This window comes from Pleurodeles waltl, chromosome 2_1 (assembly GCF_031143425.1).
Source record: "Pleurodeles waltl isolate 20211129_DDA chromosome 2_1, aPleWal1.hap1.20221129, whole genome shotgun sequence".
Classification (NCBI taxonomy): domain Eukaryota; kingdom Metazoa; phylum Chordata; class Amphibia; order Caudata; family Salamandridae; genus Pleurodeles; species Pleurodeles waltl.
The window spans coordinates 710,655,887-710,678,228 of record NC_090438.1 but is presented as its reverse complement, the minus strand read 5'-3'; the positions used below and the strand labels follow the sequence as shown (position 1 = coordinate 710,678,228).

Below are 22,342 nucleotides of genomic sequence, written 5' to 3'. Positions count from 1 at the left end.
GACGTGCCCAGGCTATTCTTCCATCTGCTTTGTCCTTGGTGGCTCTCTCACTTTTGTTCCTAGCGCTTCAATGCTTTGGCCGGAATGCGCTTTATAAATATGAAATACATACATACATCATTACAACACATCCATCTCTTGACAATATGCCTTTTGTCTGGATTTGGTATGTCAGGAGGATAACAAGAATGCCAGCCTCTTTATGGTACCCAATACTGGGTGGGTGGGCCTTTCATTCTCAGTATTTTCCTGGGGTTTCCTGCCTTGAGGATGTTGGATGCACCTTATGAGTAATGACTGGGGCAAGATTTTAGCTATCACAAGTTCAACTTTTGTGACTTAATCATAGTTTTTCCTCCGTTAACCTTTACTTTGACCTCGCTAATTTACTACCCTAACACCAGTTTTAGCCAATTGAAGCAAAAGAACTATGCTAAAATAATGGTCAGTCTACACAGTTCTAGTCTAAGTCACAGTGGTTAAACTACTGGTGGTCGATGTACAATGCGTGGCGAACAGTGCAATGGGTGGAGAACAACATGTTTGGAAATTGTGCCTTATTTTGAAACTTGCAAGTGCTTACTGCCTCTATAGGTGGTATTATCCTTTAAGGATATTTTTTTCTTTTTTTTTATTTGTTTAGAATGATTTACAATGAGGACATTTTTCACATGGGGAATTTCTGTATGAGGAATTATTGTTTGCTCTGTTCCTGGCCGTGCTCCTGCAAATACTGTGCAAATGGGTGGTAATTTTGCAATTACTGCCATACTCAAAATGAGGGCACGTAGTGGATAGAAACATAAAGCAGAACAAGCTAATAACATCGAGGGATTTGAATATCCTTTTGAAACAAGCATGGGAAAATAAAGTTTAACCGGGAAAAGTGCAGTATCATTCCTTCAGGTCACAATAACATTGTGGGGCATATTTATACTCTGTTTGCGCCGGAATTGCGTCGTTTTTTTTGACGCAATTCCGACGCAAAACTAACTCCATATTTATACTTTGGTGTTAGACGCGTCTAGCGCCAAAGTCCATGGAGTTTGCGTCATTTTTTAGCGTGGACACCTACTTTGCGTTAATGACATGCAAGGTAGGCGTTCCCGTCGAAAAAATTTACTCCGAGGCATGTGCGTCGTATTTACACTCCCGGGTCAAATTCACGCCCGGGAGTGGGCGGGTCAAAAAAAATGACGTACGGCCGCTTTTGTGCCGTTTTTTAGCGCCTGCAAAAGGCAGGCGTTAAGGGACCTGTGGGCTCTGAAGGAGCCCAGAGGTGCCCTCCCATGCCCCCAGGGACACCCCCTGTCACCCTTGCCCACCCCAGGAGGACACCCAAGGCTGGAGGGACCCATCCCAGGGACATTTAGGTAAGTTCAGGTAAGTCATTTTTTAAATATTTTTTTTGTGGCATAGGGGCCCTGATTTGTGCCCCCCTACATGCCACTATGCCCAATGACCATGCCCAGGGGACATAAGTCCCCTGGGCATGGCCATTGGGCAAGGGGACATGACTCCTGTCTTTGCTAAGACAGGAGTAATTTCTATGGGGGTTGGGAGTGAAAAAAAATGACGCAAATCGGGTTGAGGCGAAAAATTTGCCTCAACCTGACTTGCCTCATTTTTTGACGCCCAAGCCCCATATCCCCCTACGCCGGCGCTGCCTGGTGTACGTCGTTTTTTTCCACGCACACCAGACAGCGCCGGCGGCTAACGCCGGCTAACGTCATTGATTAAATACAGCGCCCGCATGGGGCTTCAGAATGGCGTTAGCCGGCGCTAATTTTTTTGACGCAAAACTGCATTAGCGCAGTTTTGCGTCAAAAAGTATAAATATGGGCCTGTATTTGTTGATGCTTGAAAGTCCAGTCCGAATATGTCATCCTGGAGTGAATATAAACAACACGTTGGACATATGAGGGGATGGATTTTTATTTCCACCTCTTTTATTTAAATGATAATATTCAACCACTTGCCTCTCCTGTTAATGTGAATGGTTTATATTTTTTTTCATGAATGCAGACAATCACAAAGTCTTTCTTACTTTGGAGGAATGTCTGGTAAAGCCTACAGTCATGGAAACACAGCTGGGGTCCTCCGGATGTCTTGTAACAACCAAAAGTTTAGGGGCCTGATTTAGAGCTGGACGGTTATGGATTTTGTTTTCTATGGGAGAAGTGGGACATTTCCGTCTGGTAGACTCCTCCATCAGTGCAGAATCCACTGGTCGAATTACATCAGCACCAGGGATAATATGAAAGAGGTAGTTCGGCTGGAGGATTCACCACCGGAAGAGAATCCTCCAACTGAAAGATAAAAGTCTTTTATGTTTTTGCATCAAACTAATCTCTGGATCTGTAGTTTCAGGAATAAGGGCCTGATTTAGAGTTCAGAGGATGGGATACTCCATCATAAATGTGCCGGATATCCCATTCACTGTAAGTGCATTTTCTGCTATGGCACTTGTAATACAGTGAACAGGAAAACCATAAAGTTTGTGATGGAGTAACCCATCTGCTGAACTCTAAATCAAGCTCTAAGTCAATTGGAAACTGTCCTTCGTCAGTCCAAGTGGTCAGAACCTTGAGCATGTGGTTTGATACCTAGTTAACTCTGGCATTGCAAAATGGTGCATTTAACTCAGGTAGTTCCCAATTCAATGCAATCAGAAAATCTTTACACAAGCTAATTATTCAATTTATGGCTGTGAATGCCTTCATCTCTGCCCACCTAGATTATGGTAGTGACATTTACCTTGTACACCCCTTAAATGCAGACATATATTGCAGATAGAAGAAAATTCAGCAACTCAGCTTCATTTGATATTAAGGAAAAGTGTTCTTCTCTTAATGTCTGATTACTGGGTGTGAGAATGAAAAAGTGCCAAATTCGAAGCACTATGCACCACTTAATGATAACTACGATTCTTTTTCCACCAAGAAAATATGTCTGCCATCAGCTGTGCTGAAATGTAACTTCAACTTTAAGTGAACATCTGAATATTCCATTAATGTGGTTGGTCAGAAGGGGTGACAGGCAATGCTTAATTTGAGTCGGTGGTTGCAGGTGCAGACTTTTTTTTGGGAACCAGTACTTATTTTAAGTCATCAGACTTTGACCCCGAGCAAGAAAAAGGAAAGGAAGGGAGAAGAGAATTACAAACTACACCCCAATTTAACTCCACACCAAATAAAATGTTGAATATTCTCACATTCAAAAATGCCCTCTATAGCTACTTACTGTGAATCCTATTCTAGTCCATAGTTGTTGATCATTGTACACCTACAGACAGGGACCAATCATAGCATTTTAGACACTGTATACTCCACCCTCATTCCTAACTAGGGGCCTAATTATGGGTTTGGTGGTCCACGGACTGTCAAACTCGCGGTGGCGGTTTGACCGCCACAAACCTGGTGGTCTGACCACGGGATCACGATCCTGGCGGTCCCGCCTCTGCCGGGATCAGGGATCCCGATATGTTGGCACTGGTCAAAGTCATGAGCAGCCAGTCATGCTGATCACAACTTTGCTTTCTTCCAGCCTTTTCATGGTGGGGTCCCCGCCATGAAAAGGCTGGTGGAAAGGTAGCATTGGGGGCCACAGGTGGGCCCTTCACTGCCCGCGACCATGTCACGGGCAGGGCAGGGCAGGGCAGGGGGACCCCTGCCAACACCCTTGGAATGTGCACTGCCTGCTATTGCAGACAGTGTGCATTCCGAAGGTGCTGTGTGCGACGGCATCAGCTCCCTGTTTCCACAGGGCTGATTGGCAGAAACGTCGTAATACGACTTTTTCACCAGTCAGCCCAGTGGAAACATCATAATAGGGCAATGGTGAGGCCACTGGCTTGACAGTTTCCTCACCACCGCCGTACTGGAGTTGTGGCAGTTCAACCGCCCAACTCCTAATCAGGCCCTATATTTTCAGGAGTGCAGTACTACACCAATAGCTGTGAAGTGAAAATCAAGAAAGTTTGAAAAACAACCCTTTGAAAGAATTTATACCAGCCCAGTAATTATATTTATGTTTTTCTATTCTTAAGAGTACAGGCAGTGTTACTAACACCAGTGGGATCTCCTCTGGCATTTTGATAGCATTAAATAAAGCTCTGAATTGGCTGTAATAGAGGAGGCCTCCCCTAATGATTTTTACTAATCAACCAATGTAAGTAATTGAAGTATTAGTTGAGGGGAGTGTTAAGCCACCTATTTTTGTAACAAAGGCCCCCTGCAGACACCACATTGTGGGGTGCCCCCCAAGGTCCGGGGGCCCCCCTCAGCACCATAACCAGGCCTGATTGCTCCTGAATAAGTCCGGAGGGATCCCCTCCACGTACTTTGCAGTTTCGTTATGCCACTGAAGTCAACTCAAATAATAATCACAATCCCTGTTGGCTGAACAACTAAATTCACTAAATAAACCTGTACTTAACCCTCCGGTAGCATGGCACCAACATGAGGCAATGTACAAAGTATTTATGCGGCATTCAAACAGTCTAAAAGTGAAAACAGAATAAAAGACAAATCTCTGGGCACAGCAAGCAGGCCATCCCGTCAAAGGGAGATTCCCCCTCAGTAGTTTGACAAAATCTCAAGTTTTTTGGGAGACAGAAAAATCAGAAAAAATGATTGTGAAACAAATAAATTGTGATGCAGAAATATTGTTGTCAAGAATATTGTTTTTTTCAGGTAAGTAATATCATTGTTATTGTTGTTGTGGTAAATATCGTTTAATAATTATAAAAATATTGTTTTTTAAAATAATTTAGTGTGATTTACTTTACTACTAGTTTTATGTAATAGCATTGTTTGTGTAATTCTTTTTTTTTTTTTAAATATAGTTTGTAATTTTAAGCGGTTCCGAATTTGTAATATAATTGTTTATAATCATTTATAGTGTTGTAGCAGCTTGTTATGTTTGTAGGGGGATTAGGTGGGAAGTTAACTAAGTAATAACTAATTATTAATGAATGAATAGTGTTTAAGTAAGCATATGATTGATATTCATTATGTATATCATATAATATTGAGTTACCATACTTATATTTTAGGGGCAAGTTGCTACGTTTGTATAATTAACTATTTAATTGATTAATAATTATATACACTTTGTAATAGGTATATATTTCAGTTATGTTTTAGGTGTGGGCTGCTGGGTTTGTGGGAGTTTAGGGTGGAAAGTTAATTAAGTAATAATTAACAATTAAACATTAATTGTTATTTAATTTTTTATTTGATTAGCAATCATGTAAATTGTGTTATACTCATTTATTTTCATTATATTTTAGGTGTGGGTTGCTAGGTTTCTAATGGTATAGGGTGGAAAGTTAATTAAGTAATAATTAAATAATCATTATTTTTAACTGAAAATTAATTATTACATTATCTATTAATTTTGTAAATAGTGTATTTTTTAAATGTTAATATATTTCATGTCTAGTAATACTGTTTATATTTAGAGTTTTTTTCTGTTACTAAATATTAGGGTTATTCAAATATGTAATGTGTCTGAAGTGTAGTAGTTTACCTAATGTTGCTCAGACTGGAGGGGGAATATTAAATGTTATCCTTCCTGTAGCAAAGTGGAAGGATTATGTTGTATGACTGGGGGGTCTTACCATGTAATACTAGCATGTTTTCCAGAAGTGGACCTTGGGTTCACGCCAGTAAACCTTAGCTCAGTCGTGGTAGAGTGGCAAAGAGAAGTCAGACTACTTAGAGCAATATGTGTAAAGCATTTCACAACACCCCATGGATGATAAGTAAATGACACGACTCGAAAGAAATCCAACACCAATTTAGAAAGATATAGCAGATTTTTATCTTAATTTAGACACCAAGATGAACTTTTTATCTAACAGACAACCGTAGTTGTGAATTTTTAAAGCATTGAAAATAGAGTATTTTTAGTGGTCAAACAACTCCCATGGAAGTCAATCAGGAAAATCACAGCATGCAATCGGTCACTTGGAGGGTGAGCTCTGGGGAACCAACTTGGAGATAAGGCCTTGCGTGTCCCTAGACCAACTCTCAACAGTCAGTTTCTAGTTACCTTGCCCACAGAGCCCGGGTGCACAGGTGCTCTGGCTGTCCTTGGTGCTGATGGGATCCAGTCAAATTGCAGCACTTGACAAAAGCACACTTCAGGGTTGGCTCACACTCTACCCTACGGAAGAAGAGTTCTTTGGGATCCCAGGACCTGCATTCCACAGCTGGAACTTCGCCACCACATCTGGCGACTCTGGGAGCAGATGTGGTCTTACAGCTGTCAATCACAGGGACTGGTCGTACCAAAGATGCTTTGCTGCTCCTCTCGAAGTTGCCTCCTTCAGGATGCAGATTCTCAGGAGTGGGTTCATTGCCGACGTCAGTCACTATGCTGGAGAACTGCTCTTGAGTCAGTGATGTCCGAGAAGCTGTCGGGGACCGGAGTGACGACAGACAAGCCTTGGCAGCGGTAAAAGTAATCCACGGTTACTTTGTCAGCTGGCGGTCATCCAGAAGGGGGTAGCAGCTCAAAACTTGGTGACACCCACACTACTACTCCTGGGGTGCAGGTCACTGACTTTCTTCGGGCTCACTGAAGAGGGGCCAGATGGATTGCACTTCTGGGGACACAGTACGATAATTCTTCTGCAGGTTGCAGGTGACTGGTACCTACAGTCAGGCGAGCATGCTTTGGTTTTTGGCATCCACTGGAGTCTCTATTGCTGGGAGTAATGAGTTTTCACCATGGGCTCATGTTGATCACACAGTTCCAGTATATGGTCTCCTCAGGGCACTTAAGTGTCCTCTCTTTGTGCTGTGGTGAAGTCTGAAGTCCTGTTGTCAGTGACAGCATCTTCTTTGTGCCTCTTCTTGGATTCAAAGTCAGAACTGAGGTTCTGGTGCCAGGGGAGCCCCTTAAATCCTGTTTGTGGTTGGTAGTGGCCAATGGGCTAATGGTCCCTGCAGCACGCCCACCCCTGAAGTGATGAGTTCCTGTGGGAGTACGTTACTTTCCTACCCAGAATGCACTATTCCTAAGGGTTGATATCATGGCAGAACCCTTCTTCAGCTGCACCGACCCCCTATACCACCCTAAAGGTGTGGCTAGTCTTTGGGGGGTGTATGCCACCTGAATAACTAATTATGCCACCTGCCAGCTTGATCAGGGTGCGAAAATCTTTGTCCTCAAGTGGGGGACAAGAGATAACACATCAAAGACAGTGAAGCCTTTGAGGCTCAGCGCCTTGATTACTGTAAACACTAGCCTTCCTGGTAAGGAGGAGGTGTAACCTCCTTCCAGCGCAGGTCCTTTCTCTCCAACCTGAGGGAAGTGTTAGCAAGACCAGCAGGAGGGCAGGAGGGCAGACTCTTGTCCTGGCAGCAAATGGCTGGGGAAAGCTGGTATCTTGGCGGTCATCCTCTAATGACACCACCTAGGTACATGCTAGCTAATCCTGGGCACGCGAATTGTGCTCAGGCTTAAAAAGCACAGTGTTTGATACCAAACACAGGGAAAATGGCAGGGTCATCATGGAGCTGGACATCTGGGGACTGCCCTGATGTCAGCCCATGTTATACTATGGACCGCCAATCACTTGTGATAGCATTACATTTTAAATGCTACCACAGGGTCACATGTGCTTGTGTATATATGTCCACACTGCTAACACAGTGCATTCTGCCTCCTTGGCTATAGGAGGCCTGCCTTCTGGGTGACTGACCGGTGCTATGGGCAGTGGAGGGACTCTGCCTGCACTTGGTGTAGACAGTCAAACTCAAGCAGACAAGCTGCTCATGCAGGCTGACATTGCAGCCCTGCAGGCCTTTCTTTTACTTGGGTCACATAGGGTGGCACAATCAGTACTGCAGCCCTGGTGACCCCTGTGCCATCCGTGCCCTGGGTTCTTTAGGTACCACTTACTAGAAGTGGTAAAGTCTTTGTCAATTGGGTTTGCAAAATCTCAGTACAATTTAAGGGGATGAGCACTGGTACTGGGGTCTGGTTAGCAAGCCTCAGTACACTTTCTGGTCAAAAGCAACAGCATCCAGCAGCGAAAAGTGGGGGGTGACCATCCAAAAAGGGGATTTTACAACACTTCCGAAGTCCAACGCTTTCCATACTGTTGCACAAACTGCAGTGGGAATAGTAAATCTTATCCCTTTGAAATCTAACGGTTTCCCTACTGTTGCACATACTGGAGAGGGAATAGTAAATTTTTCTCCACCAAAGTCAAATGCTTTCTCTACTGTTGCACAGTTTGGAGTGGGAATAGTGAACCTAAACCCTCCAAAGCCCTACACTTTACCTACTGTTGCACTGTTCGGAGTAGTAATAATATATTTAACCCCTCCGAAGGCCTACAAGTTTGCTACTGTTGCATAAACTGAAGTGTGAATAGAATATCTATTATTCCCAGACTTTGGGCCTCATTACAAGTGTTGGGGGTCTATAGATTGTCACACTCGCAGTGGTGGTCTGGACCACCACATTACAACCCTGGCAGTCGGACTACCAGGGAACTGCCAGCTCTGGCAAGATCTTGGATCCCGGCGGTCTGGAGGTGGCAGTGATCCTAATCCCCAGGGAAGCGCTGCAAGCACTGCTGCCCTGGGGATTACGACCACGTTCTCCACCAGCGGTTTCATAGCAGTAGCACTGGCATGAAAAGGCTGGTAGAGAACAGGTGCAGGGGCCACAGGGGGGCCCCTGCACTGCCCATGCATTTTGCATGGGAAGTGCAGGGGTCCCCGTAGGCAAGCACCATCACAATGTTTACTCTCTGCTTTGCAGACAGTGAACATTGCGAGTGTGCTGGTGCACCCTGCTAGTGACAGCCTTGCTGCCAGCTAGATAAGGAGCTGGAGACAATGCTGTAGCCTGTTTCCTGCTAGGCCAGGAGGTAGAAACTTAGGTTTCCACTTGCCGACATAGCAGGAAGCCCATAATAACTCCGGGGGGGGAGGTCGCAGCTTAGGTGGTGGCCACCCTGTCTGGAGTTTGACAGATGGAGTTTTCCGTCCGCCAAACTCATAATGGGCCCCTTTGTCTTTAAATGTTCATAATATGTTTGTAAACATGTTTCTGCTTTTTCTTTTTAAATAATTTTATTTGTTTGTTAATTTATTTAGTGTTATGGAATTGAATTGTTAATATTTTTTTCTGTTTCATGTAATACAGCTAGATAGATAGATAGATAAATAGATAGATAGATAGATAGATACAATTTACTTTTTACAGTAACAAATTTATGTTAACAAAAAAATAATATAATGTAAAATATATATTTTTAATAATTGTGTTACTTCATATATATGTATATATATAAATGTATGTACATATATATAAACATACATGTATATATGTGTGTTTAAATATGTACATACTTATCTACAGTATTACATTTTAGTGAGATTTATTCAGTTAACATTATATTTATGGTACATAATAAACTATTTAAGATTACTATAAACTATTTATGTATAAGGAAACAATATTTTGTATGTTTTTTAACAATATTAATGGGAAACGATAGCTTGTTTGATACTTTTATACGTACTATTATAAGGGTTGATATTTTTGACACAATATATTTCTGTTACACAATATAATTGATTCCGATATTATATCAGTGATCCTCAGGCAGAGAAATAACAACTTTCTAAAAGTGTCAATATAAAATCCAACTTGACTATTAGGTGGGATTATAAATTACAATTAAATTGAGTGTTAGAACTATCTTTCAAGCTACTCCCAAACTGAATTTACCACTTATTAAAGATGATAGTGTAAACCACTGTTACCTATGTGAGGACCACCTTTGCCACAATAAAAAATGACTTTGAAGGTTTTTTACTGCCAGGAAATATAAAATATTAAGAGGCATATTTATGTAGCTTTCATGCAGTTCAGGTCATGAAACCACCTTGCTGCACTGTTCTGCTTGAAAGGGCAGGAATGTGCTGCATTTAACATAATGCAATGCATTTCTGTCTTTTCCTTGTGCTGGCACCGTTTTGGCTGCCTACAGCAAATTTAGGCATCTTTGAGCCAAAGTCCAAGGGTGCCTGCGTTGCAGACAGTATTGTTTTTGTGCAGGAAGGGACAATTTTCTTCACAAAAACAATCCTCTTTAGTTTTTTCCTCTTTCTATGTGTGCTGCAGAATGCAGCACACATAGACAGAGGAACAAACTAGGAGAAATAAAGATATTTCTCCTTGCCACGCCTCGTCTGGGGAGGCATAGCATTTTGATACATTCCCAGGCTTGCCAGTTTTGATAAATCTGGGAATGCGCCAATATCCATGGGTGGACGCGTGGGAACACTCATCCCTGGGACAGAGTAACGCAATGTGCAATTTGTACTGCATTAGGTTACTCTGGATTTATCAAGCCATGCGGGGCCACACAAGAGTGCTTTGTGTGGCTTGATAAATCCAACATTTTGTGTCACCCTTCATGGCTCAGGGGTGACTCAAAACATTCATAAATATGCCCCTAAATATACTGTCCTACTTTTTAAATACCATGCATCTTTTCCTGTGAGAATTTAGGGCCTACTTTAGGGGTGGTCTTATAAGTATCAAAAGGTCGGTCTAACCCTGGCAAAAAGTTTGTGTTCCCGGGTCAAAATGGCAGTTTGAAACTATACACCTAGATTGCAATGGCAGGACTGGACACATGTTTAAAGTGCTACTTTAGTGGGTGGCACAATGATAGCATTTAATTTACAGGCCGCAGGAGAAGGTGCGACGTAAAGACCACAGCTGGCGACTTAGAAGCTGGGGAACCAGGTTTGAGTCTCGGCACTGGCTCAACATCCTGCGGTTCTTGACAAATCATTTATCATCCCTGTGCCTACCAAAAAAAAATGAATGTGTTCTTGTGTTATGTAACTGGTGCTCATGTAAAGCGCTCAAGAACCTTCTGGTGGAGTTCGCACTATATAAAACTGCAAAAAAAATGCTGACACATGCACAACAATGGTCATCACCAACAACCATGTTCTCTTGTGTAACATTATAATTGTGGTATGCTGTTCATATTTGCATTCTACTCTCATACTTACCCATGCGGCTGTCCAAACTCACACAAGCTCGCTAAGCAACGACGAATTTCCACCGACAAAAATGCTGGAGTGTTTGGTTTTGCTAATGCTTATTTTGTGTTCTAATCAAGCTCGTTCTTCCCTGCAGCATTACAATCCTGTGGTACATTTCAAATTTGCACACCAGGTTACTGCCCTGAACAGACACCAGCAGCAAAGCATCACTGGTTTTACCACTGGGAGCAATGACCCCAAACTCAGCAGCTGGATTTGTTTACAGGGTTTTAAATAAACAACAGAATGACTGGGCCGCGTCCAGCTCTGTTTTCTGGCACACCAATTGCTCTTAGCAATGAAGCTTGTGGCCCGTGCTGTCCTTTTACATTCTTGCCACTAAATACTTGCCAAGAAGGCATGACTAGCAGAAATAGACATTCCCGCCAACCAAGGCCAGAGTCATTTTTTACTGGCTGCAACTAACGGACATGTGTCAAGAAGAATGACATGTTTGCATTGGGTAAACCTTGATGCTGAGTAATTACTGTGCATGCACTTGATGTTTTCACCACAGACATAAACAACATTATTCTGACCCACCTGATCGCTCACAGTGCCAGTATACCAGTAATATTTGTACAAATGAATGAACCCAATGATGCTTTATATTTACTGGATGTGCCAGCGGTCTCCTCAAATATATAAACCTTGTTCCAGACTGAAGAACCTTGAAAGGGGGCAGCAGGCGAGACAGAACAAATAATATGCCCGGTAGTGCCTTAAGGGGACCTTTTAGAAAAGGTTTGCTTGGCTATGAAAAGTATAAAGTTGTTATATGTGCATTGTTGTTGTCTCAACGTAAATTCGCCTGTTTGTGGGTGCGATATTTGGGCCCGTATTTATACTTTTTTTGCGCCGCATTTGCGTTGTTTTTTGACGCAAAAACAGCGCAAACTTGCAAAATGCCATTGTATTTTGTAGGTTTGCGCCGTTTTGCGTCAAAAAGCGGCGCACATGCGGCGCTAAAAAAAGTATAAATACGGGCCTTGATGTCAACAATAAAAGAGGCGAACAAAATGACTGCCATTCCACAGTCACATAAGAGATGTAAAACGTGGGAAGAAACTTCAAAACGCATTTTTCAAAAAGTGAGACGCAAGTAAACATTGTGCAAAACAGGGCAAAACAGGACATTGTGCAAAACAGGGCATCATAAAGGATTTTGGTGACCCTGGGCTTAACATATTTTAGGGGCCTCTGTTCCGAACAACTTTGAATTCATGATCCAGGTTCAGCTCTTTTATGCCCTCTTTGTCTACAGGTCACTGACTATATAGGCACATTGGTCCAAATTCTAAATGTGTTTACATTTAATTTTCAGGCATAGTGCCGTGCGTTTTCGATATTGTAACTCAGCAGCAGCTTATTAATATTATTGCAAATAATATATATGATCCCTTCCCATTTCTCCAATGTGAGGTTCTATTTTGCTCTAAAAGAAACCTTTTATGGATGTTGCATGACACATCAGCACAATATTTCTTTGCAAAGTATCCGATATTAGACTACCACAAATCACAATAAAAATAAATTACAGGAGAAACGATATTTAAAACAATTTGTTGAAGAATTACTCAAGGTCATCAGGGGAAGACTCTCTGCAGAACAGAGTTAGCTCTATCACAGCCCATGCAGGTTTGGGGCCCTTGGCCAGTGCCCACTTTGCCCATGCCTTACAATGTCTCTGTCATATTTCTGTCTAGTCTGTCCCTTGAAACAGCAATTCATGAATTGCAACAATATCATGGCGTGAGATAAATTTCCTAGACTATACAAATTGTAGCTCGTTTGTGGTTATAAAATATAGCGGAAGTAACAGAAAAGTAAGAATGTCAGGGATGAGAATGCTGGGCTGGCTTTAGGGAGAAGTATGCTTCTAGAACATTTATTTATTAACTGCTATATTTCATAGATAACAAATTTAAGGGTCCCACCTTTTGTTTATGGCAGTGGCAAGTCCCCCTTTACAGGCCAGTTTCGCATTTCAAGTGTGAAACTGGGTCACGTACAGAACCACTTGTTGTAGGACTCTTGTTACTGGAAGGAGACTGCTGGATTTGGGGCAGCAGCACCACCATTTGTGAGTGACTGAGTCAATCTGCTAGCTAGCAGCACCTCACTCAAACATAGAAAGCAAAGATGATTTGTGGCAGCCTTATGCATGACACTAATTGAAACTCAGAAAAGTCATGGTGAACAAATCTCATAGCTTTCTCTTGTTAGAAAAAGGTCTCATACACACACCTAGGCCAATGAAATGATGCACAGTGGTTTTCAATACATTTATTGTAAAGACTACGATAAAATATATGCGCTTCAATTATTAGGGCAATGAGACATAGCAGGAATAGGATTGTTATGACCAGTGAGAAGAAAATAAGCAACCCAAGCATATTGGAATAACGTACATGGGAATTTTATATAGCCCCTAACTCCTAAGCAAGAGCATACGGGTGATAGCCCAATCTCTCTGTACTTAGTCCATGAGCGGAGCACCCACCCCCATTACCTGAAAATAGGGGTCTGCCCGTCGTCTCTTTGGCTGGTTGTAGGGACAGGGCTGAGATCAGCAGCAGTGGCGGCTGGTGACATTTGAATTTGGTGGGGCGTAAATGTTGGGTATGGCTTTTATATAGCGAGTGAAGCGAGCAAGCTTAATGAACAAACATGTGGTCCAAGGTGAGTCCTCCTTCCAAGAAAAAATTGAAAAAAGATTGACAAATGGTGCATTTGAAAGCAAATGAATTTAGTGAGAAAGCAAAGTTGATAAAGCAGTGAAATGTATAGTCTTGAAAGACTAAACACATTAAAAACTGCCTCCTATCGTATTTCATCAATACGTTTAACAGTTACTTTAATGTCCAAATTGTACAGCGCGACAACTTCAGGCCCTTTAAAGTGTGTGCTTGCCCGGTGTCTTGCACTGCATGCAGCATCAACTTTGCAAGAAAATGCTCTAACCAGGCATCAGGAAGCACCCACAGCTGCTGGCTGCAATCAATCAAACAGAAATATGTGTAGACAGATCTTTAAGTGGGATGAAAAAAGTGGGGGCTCTCTAAAAGGGAACATGTAAAATACATTTCTGTGATTCCCATCGTGTCTCACCCGGCCAGTCTTTTGGTTTCTCTCTGAAATGTTATTGCATCCAGAAATATAATACAACAACTGACATACACCTTAAACCTGTTAGCACTATTGGCTTTGTCAATGGTTGTTAGCTGTTTAAGACAAATGAGTAACAACAACGATTAGTTATAAATAATTAACATTGGAAATGTTTGAATTCTGAAATTGTGAAACTGTGAATTAAATATTATTGAGGCCTATAGAAGGAGTATGGCCTTCAGTTATGTGTGGTTTACGTTAGATATGTATGCCCTTTTTCTCTTCACATCTCATCCAGCTGCACATTTCCAACCGCCTCTTTTTCCTCTTCAGCACCCTCTTTTCCCTCTCCCCTGCATGCACTCCCTCACATCTTCCTCATTTTACCAAACACACACTACACTCATTCACATTTAAGCACTTTATTTCATTTTGCTTTTGTCTTCTAAATATGTTGACCTCTACGCACCCCTTCACACACATTTACACTGAATTTCATTTGCAACTGGAATACATGACCATTGTTCTGTGTGCTTTGCAGAGAGACTAACCCACTGTCAGGCACTTTGCTTTGCCTTCAGCCTCAGCACCAGCGCTCTCAAACAAAGCCCCTCATAAACACCGGGCACAAGTCAAAGTATGCACTATGCAAGAGTAACACGATGTACAGAAACAGAGCATGACGAACCAGCTAACTCTCTTGGGGAATGCAACATTAAGTAAAACGTGAAATAAGAGGAACTAAATGGCTGACACATATCACACACATTTTAACATTCATTGTTCGCATATCAATCCATGTTTGTGGCATTAATGTTAAGGGCATGAAGATAGGGCCAGTTTTAATGCCATACAGCAGATAACTGCCTTTACTGTAAGGATGTATTTCTCCCCTTGAGCTTGACTCAGATATTTGAATCCATTTTTCAAGGTAGCTTGTGTTTTGGAACTGTTCCACGATGAACAAATACAGCAGCTCCACTTCTAAAGGAGCCAGCAATCTTCACCCAGGGCCTGGGGTGCCACATGAGAGAGGGTAGCATGACAAGGGGTTTCAGTACAAAACAAATAACACAAGATTAGCATTATAACACTTACCGTTACCGGAGGCAAGGCACTAAATCACACATGCTTGCATCCTCGTGACCCCCCACCCGCCCTGAACCTTAAAACCTTTCCCCACCCCTAATAACTAAACTAACCCAACCCCCGAACCCACCCTGAGCCATTAAAAAAACTACCCCAAACCCCTGCCCAGGCCCCTAAAAACTAAGCTACCCTGATGCCCCCACCCGCCCTGAGCTCTAAAACATTTCCCCATCCTTAATAACTAAACTACCCCAACCCCGCCACCCACCCTAAGCTATAAACAAACTACCCCAACACTCCCTACCCCACCCCTAAAAAATAAACTACACAGACACCTCCACCCTCTCTGAGCCCTAAAACCTTCCCCACCCCTAAAAAGTAAACTACTCCGACCCTCCACCCACCGTAAGCCCTAAAAAATAAACTACCCAGACCCCCTCACCCTGCCCCAACAAATAAACTACCCCAACCCCCACCCATCCTAAGCCCTAAATCTAACCCAGCCGTGAAAAACGATGCCCCAACTCTGCCCCAGACCCACTTACCTCACCATGTGCTCTCCCGGTCCTTCCTCCTCTCCTTTCCTCCCTCCTTCTACCCTTCCTTAAAACTTCCCTACCCCTACAAAATAAACTACCCCACCCCGAACCCCGCCCCAAAAAATAAACTACCCTGACTCCCCACCCACCCTAAGCTCTGAAAAAGAAACGTCCAAAACTACCCCACCCCGCCCCTAAAAATTAAACTACCCCGACCCCTCATTCACCTTAAGCACTAAATCCACCCCACCCCTAAAAACTACCTCCCCAAACCCTGCCTCAGCCCCACTTACCTCACCACTTCCTCTAGCGATCTTTCCTCCTCTCCTTTCCTCCCTCCTCCCGCCCTTAAACCTTCCCTACTCCTAAAAAATAAACTACCCCACCCCAACCCCTTCCCCAATAAAATAAACTACCCTGGCTCCCCACTCACCCTAAGCTCTAAAAAATAAACGTCCCCGACTCCCTCACCACGCCCCTAAAAAATAAACTGCCCCGATCGCCCCACCCACTCTAAGCACTAAATCCACCCTACCCCTAAAAAAACTACCTCCGCAAACTGTGCCCCAGTCCCACTTGCCTCACCACATCCTCTCACGATCCTTCCTCCTCTCCTCCTGCCCTTCCTTAAACCTTCCCTGCCCTTAAAAAATAAACTACCCCACCCCTAAAAATAAACTACCCCAACCCCCACCCTCCCTAAGCCCTAAAAATTAAACTTCCCCAACCCTGCATCCCGCCCCTAAAAAAAGCTACCCTGACCGCCCTTAATTCACCCACCTCCCCTAAAAACTACCCCGCATTCCTTCCTCAGCCCCACTTACCTCACTCTGTCCTCTCCCGATCCACTTGACTGCTCTCTGCCTTTTTCTCTGCCTTAACCATGCATATGCATAGTTTGCACATGGGTGATTAAGCCAGAGAAAAACGCAGTCGTTGTTCGGGCAAGCATTGTTCCGCTTGTGAGGGAAATGTCTGCGTTGTTGTGGAAGCGTTGTTTTGGATGTTTCCCCTGATGTGGGCATGTGGTTAAGTGTCGGACTGTTTACATACTCTTGTGACAACAATACTAACTGGATTATCATGTACTGTTCTTGTTTGCCTTGGACAGAGGTAAATGGTGAAATGTTGTGCACAGGAATAATAACAGTACTTTCGCAGAATCACAGCTGATTAGGAAAAATGAAATATCCCCGCTGAAAAACAGGCTAACTAAAATGAATACAATGAAATTAGAGCACATATGTAGGTACAAGGGCACAGGCCGAAGGCCTAAGCTAAGCTAATATATGTTTATCGAAGCAAGGTGCAAAATGAACCCACAACACACTGCCCGATTCAATAACAGAGCAGCCAGTGTGCCTGCTTTCACCACAGCAGGTTGATGGGTGTGTGTCACATTTTATATCCTGGACCTCACTGGACAGAGCAGACACCGGGAGGGTTCGGATGGCTAATGGATCTCTGCACCACCTCCCATCAGCATCCTATACGGTCCCAGGGTCCAGTGTATATAATGGGTACCCTGGGCCATTACCTGACAGCACTATGAAGCTGCATCTAGCCCCAGGCAAGCCCAGGGCACACAGAAAAGTAAACGTAAACTTCACACTTGTATAACGCACTACTCACCCGTTAGGGTCTCAAGGCGCTGTACGCATATCGCTGTGGAACCCCTCCTGGCTTTTCCCTGTGAGGCACCCACTCCTGGGTAACCACCAGGGTGAAGCCAGGCATCCAAGCCTGTTGTGGAGATTAAGCAAGCTATTGCCCAGAGTTACAGAATGGGACCCATTATTTAGATTAGGTACCGAGGCAAGAATGATCAGGTCCAAGGGAAATGAGCCCAAGACCCACCGACACAGGAATTGAACCCTGGTCCCAGGCCAGATCTCTGCATCAGGGTCTGCCGCGCTAACCATTGTGCCACACTTCTCCATTAGCACAGCAAGTGCCATTGGTGTTTGTATTCTCTAGGACTTCTCAGGATTTCACCAGATACATCTAGACAGGCACAGCAAAGGGCTGTATTATGGGCTGTATTATGGTACAAAGGGCCAGGTAAATCACTTATAGAATCATGTTTTAGGCAGGCATTAGATGGATAAAAGTTTTTACCAATTCAGATTGTTTGCCTTACTGGCTCAAGATAATGTCATGTAGCCCAGTGATGTATCTTTCCTCATCTTGCGAAGGCTAAGAGAGTGTGTATGTATTCCCTGTGTGCTTCAGCTTCCACAGCAGAGGCTACGCTGTCTGATTGTTTCCCTTACAAAGTGGGGGCCCAGCAACCCACCAGAGAAGCCTGCTGAGTTCTGCACTAATTTCCTCCCTGAATCACAGGTAGTCTGAGCTAGAGGTAGGGTTCTGGTAGGCGAGTTGTATAGCAAAGCTCTATAATGGATAAGGAAAGGGGGCAGGTGCTAGGGTACCATTGGTTCTTAAAAGCAACTGGTGTTGGGGACATCAGCACAGACATCCAACAAGAAACACAATGTCCTTTGAAGGTTTCCTTTCCCTTGTGAAATTGACTAATCCTGACTGAAAGTTTAGGACTATTCTGACAAGCCTTTGGGTTCTTCTGAAAACGACTTAGTAAATCTGGCAACTAGTTTCTGAAGACACTTCAGGCATATTTACTAATCTTTCTTGCAAGGACAGTAAGCAATGTTGATGCCCTTCATTGCATGAAAGGGAGAGAGCAGAAATTCTACATATTTACAAAGATATAGATAATCTCTGCTGTCTCTTTGCACTGGTGCACTGCAACGCAAGCACCATAGTGCAAGGATGCCTGCATTGCAGGCAGAAATGTTTTTGTGCAGAAAAAGACACCTTTCTGCACAAAACAATTCTTAGATGCTTTTTCTCTCTCTGTGTGTGCAGAATTCAGCACAAATGGAAAGAAACATGGAAAGAAAGTGGAGACAATATGGAGGAATAAAGATATTTCACATTGTTATGCCTCACTGGGAAAGGTGTAGCATTTTGAAGCATTCCCAGGTTTGCTATCTTTAAGAAATCTGGGCATGTGCCAACATCCATGGCTGGATGCATGAGTGCCCATGGAATGATTTGCAGCTTGAAATGTGACCTAACATAGGGCAAGCCACAGCATTGCAGGACATTTCTTTACAAAGCCACACAAGACAGTGCAAATTGCCCCTTGCGTGACTATCTAAATATTAATGAAGCCTTTGCGTTGTCCTTGCATCACCTTGCAAATGCTTGATAAACCTAGGCCTTTGTTTAACTTACACAGCTCCAGCAATTAACTTGAGGGTACAGAGTCCTTCCTAGGAAAGCATGTCCAATATGCAGTTAAAATGTAACATGTGTCACAGAAATATGTATAACAAAACAGCTTTAACAAAGCCAATAGGTTCGGCATTGGCTACGAGCCTCTCAGTTTTATCAATGCTTGCTTTGTAGAACATAATCGTTGGGAGGCTGCTCAGCTTGTCAATCTTAAAAAAAAACTGTGGTTAAAATAAAAAATATTTTTGGTCTCTGAAAGCGCACATTGCCTTAGCAGTCCCTGGCATTGAAGGAATCTACTGTGTGTATGAATGTGCTCCTTGTAAAAGGACAGAGTGTTGTCACTCACAATAATGTTAGCCAATACCTGAAGTGAGAGGACCCTCTGGCCCACGCTCGCTGTATGTTGTAGTAGGTGGAATTAAACTGCAAATGACCAATAGCAGATGAATGTTTGAAAAGGGCTGGCTAAAGGCCTCTTTAAGTAAGTATCCTATACATCTAATATTAGTAAAATCAAAAGGTCTTGAATTATGCCAGACCCAATAATAAGGTTCATTCAGTGGCTTGGGGTGAACCACTGGTGAGAGCTAGATATGTCTGCACACATTAATGCACAGTGTGTGAGATACATCAAGGATATAATGTGGGCTTCAGTGCCTAGGTTCACATGTGTTACCATAGGTCATTAATACAGTTACTTTTATTGCACAATATAACCTTGCTTTTGCAATAAAATTAAACGAAAATGTCTTGGCCTAGAAAACAGCAGCAGGTAATGCATTGTTACTCAAGTTAGCCAGATAACTCAAATTCATACAGGTATCCATAGGCACAGCTCATCCAACCCCTTACATAAAACCCACTATCTCACCTTTTGCAGTTCTTCTTTTCAGCTGCACCCACTGGGTCAGGTTCAACATTTGTTAGGAAAACGCAGCAATACATTCATAACTGTTTTTTTCTGTCCAAAGAACCAGTAATTGCAAGTGGTGCCATCACTTGTCTTTCATGATGACGAGTATGCATTAGAACCTAGAAGCCTATTCACAAAGGCATGTAAGAGTATGTAATAGAGAAACTCCTGTATTTCTCTTTTACCTACTTGCAAGCCTTCTGCAGTATTATTTTGTGCATGCTTACAAGGCTTTGTGAATTAGCTCAAAAAATATAAAATAGGTGAAAAAATGGGAATTGTCAGTGAATATTCAGAGACGTTTACTCCCAACAAAACGGACCGTGTCCTGTTTGCACTTTCCTAATAGGGAGTTGGACAGTGGTGTCTGGTGAATTTTGAAAGTGGTGGGGAGCAAGCCTAAATTCTGAATTAGACTATACAAGCAAGTGTAGTGAATGAGAGCAACTGTCACTATGGGACTTCAGGGTGGGTGTCTCAAAGTGTACAGATTTCAAATTAAGGATAGTAAATCTATATGCAGCTATATATACCTACTTGAGGTATATTTTTGCAGTTGATATCCTATCTATATTGTTCTTGTAGCACAATAGTTTTGTGGATGGCATTCAGAAACACAAATCCCCACATTTGTACCCTCTATGCCATTATGTGCCCTTCTTTCCATCCATTACTGTGTTCCTTACTCCATGCCCTGCCACACCATGCTAGCTAATACTATTCCATTACAATTTCTGAAATGCTTATATTATTCAGAGCATTTATCTATCTATTCTCATTTTGTGTGTCTCCCTTCCTGATGTGAATCAATTTCTAATTTTTCTACATTTCAGATTATCCCTCCTTTCATTCTTCTTGTCCTGCTTAATCTACATCACTCTTCCTCTCTTGCTGTTGCCAACCTTACTTCATTTCCCTTTACACACTGATTGTAATGTATTGCAATATTTGTATAGTGCTTACTACCTATTTGGAGCATTAAAGCGCTTGCCTACATGGGTAGCTTGCTACATCTTGTAAGGTAGGTGGTTAAAAGTGTGTTTCTTTTGTTTTGATCCTATATCTTATAGTTATATTTCTGCAGTATAAGACCATATTGCACATCTTACACAATCTGTATATTGTTTTCAATCAACAAAGTAGTCAATATTTTCTTTGAACTATTTACTGCATCAAAACATGCAGATGAGAGCAACAAGGTCTCTAAGTAAAATACCTAAGAGGCAAAACTGCGACTATTTAAAATAAACTTTTGTGGGGACTGAAAAACGTGTGAAATGATTTAACTGCATATTCATTACAAACCAAGGCCTAAAGGTGTTTGGAAGGCAACTGACACAGCATGTTTGAAAAGAATAAAGGTCCTTCAGGTAAGCCTGGTATTTACAGTTCTCCATGTTTGGGATGAAGACTTACACAAAGATAGCATGTTAGATTAGAAAGTGAATTGTTGGGAACATGCGGTAAAAGAGAACACAAATACTGTCTTTAAAAAAATGCAAGCTCTGCTCATCAGCTCACTACTCTTACACATGAGTAGCAAAGAGAAAAGCAATGCACTTTTCAAGGCACACACATGCTAAGTTGCAGGGTGCACTTGAAAAATGTTATAGGCCAGCACACTGAAGCAATTCATTAATCCATGTTGGGCTGCTGGTGCTTTGAAAACATGACTCTATCAAAGCAGAAATGCAGAAACAGGTCACCCTCGCCCTAGCTAACAATTACCTGGCCATGCTGGACCCAATCCGATCCTGAGGATGACTGCAAACCTTTTTCTCCAATAGAGCTCATGTGGAACAAACGAGCAGAGACAAATGCGTTGGAGGGAAAAGGGCAGAGCTTGAACAATAAAACTCCTGGGCTACCTGTGTGTCTGAAATTCACACAAACGTCTTTCTCTTCCCATCCAAAGTGCTCCTCGATGTTGCCTGCATGTCGCAACCCTTCTGCCTCCAATCCTGGCCTGCTGTTCCCAACTCATCACAGAGTGGGGTGGGATGAGGGAGGCTGGCTGACCCACCCCACTCTGTGATGAACCCTCGCTGACTGACGCTCTGTTTTGGAAATCACAGGCTGCAGTCTGAAGCGCCCAAGCCTAGTCAGTCAGCGAGGGTAGTGCACATTACAGGGGAGGAGTGACCCTACGCTCGGGCAGGCCACAGATGCAAGGGCCGAAATCACACAAGCCCTGAAAACTCTGTGACATGGCACATGCGCAGTAAGTGCCTGTCAGTGCTGTGACTGCCTGACCCTCACGCAGCACAAGGGTCAGAAGCTTTCTGAAGGATCAACAATTACAGCAGCAGGTAGGGTGCATTTAATTAGTAAAAAAT

General features: G+C 42.9%; 1 protein-coding gene across 1 annotated transcript in view; it reads right to left on the bottom strand.

The window, feature by feature from the left end:
• Positions 1 to 22,342, bottom strand: part of BMP6 (bone morphogenetic protein 6) — a 571,121-nt gene that overhangs the window by 383,235 nt on the left and 165,544 nt on the right. The gene's annotated exons all lie outside the window — the stretch shown is intronic.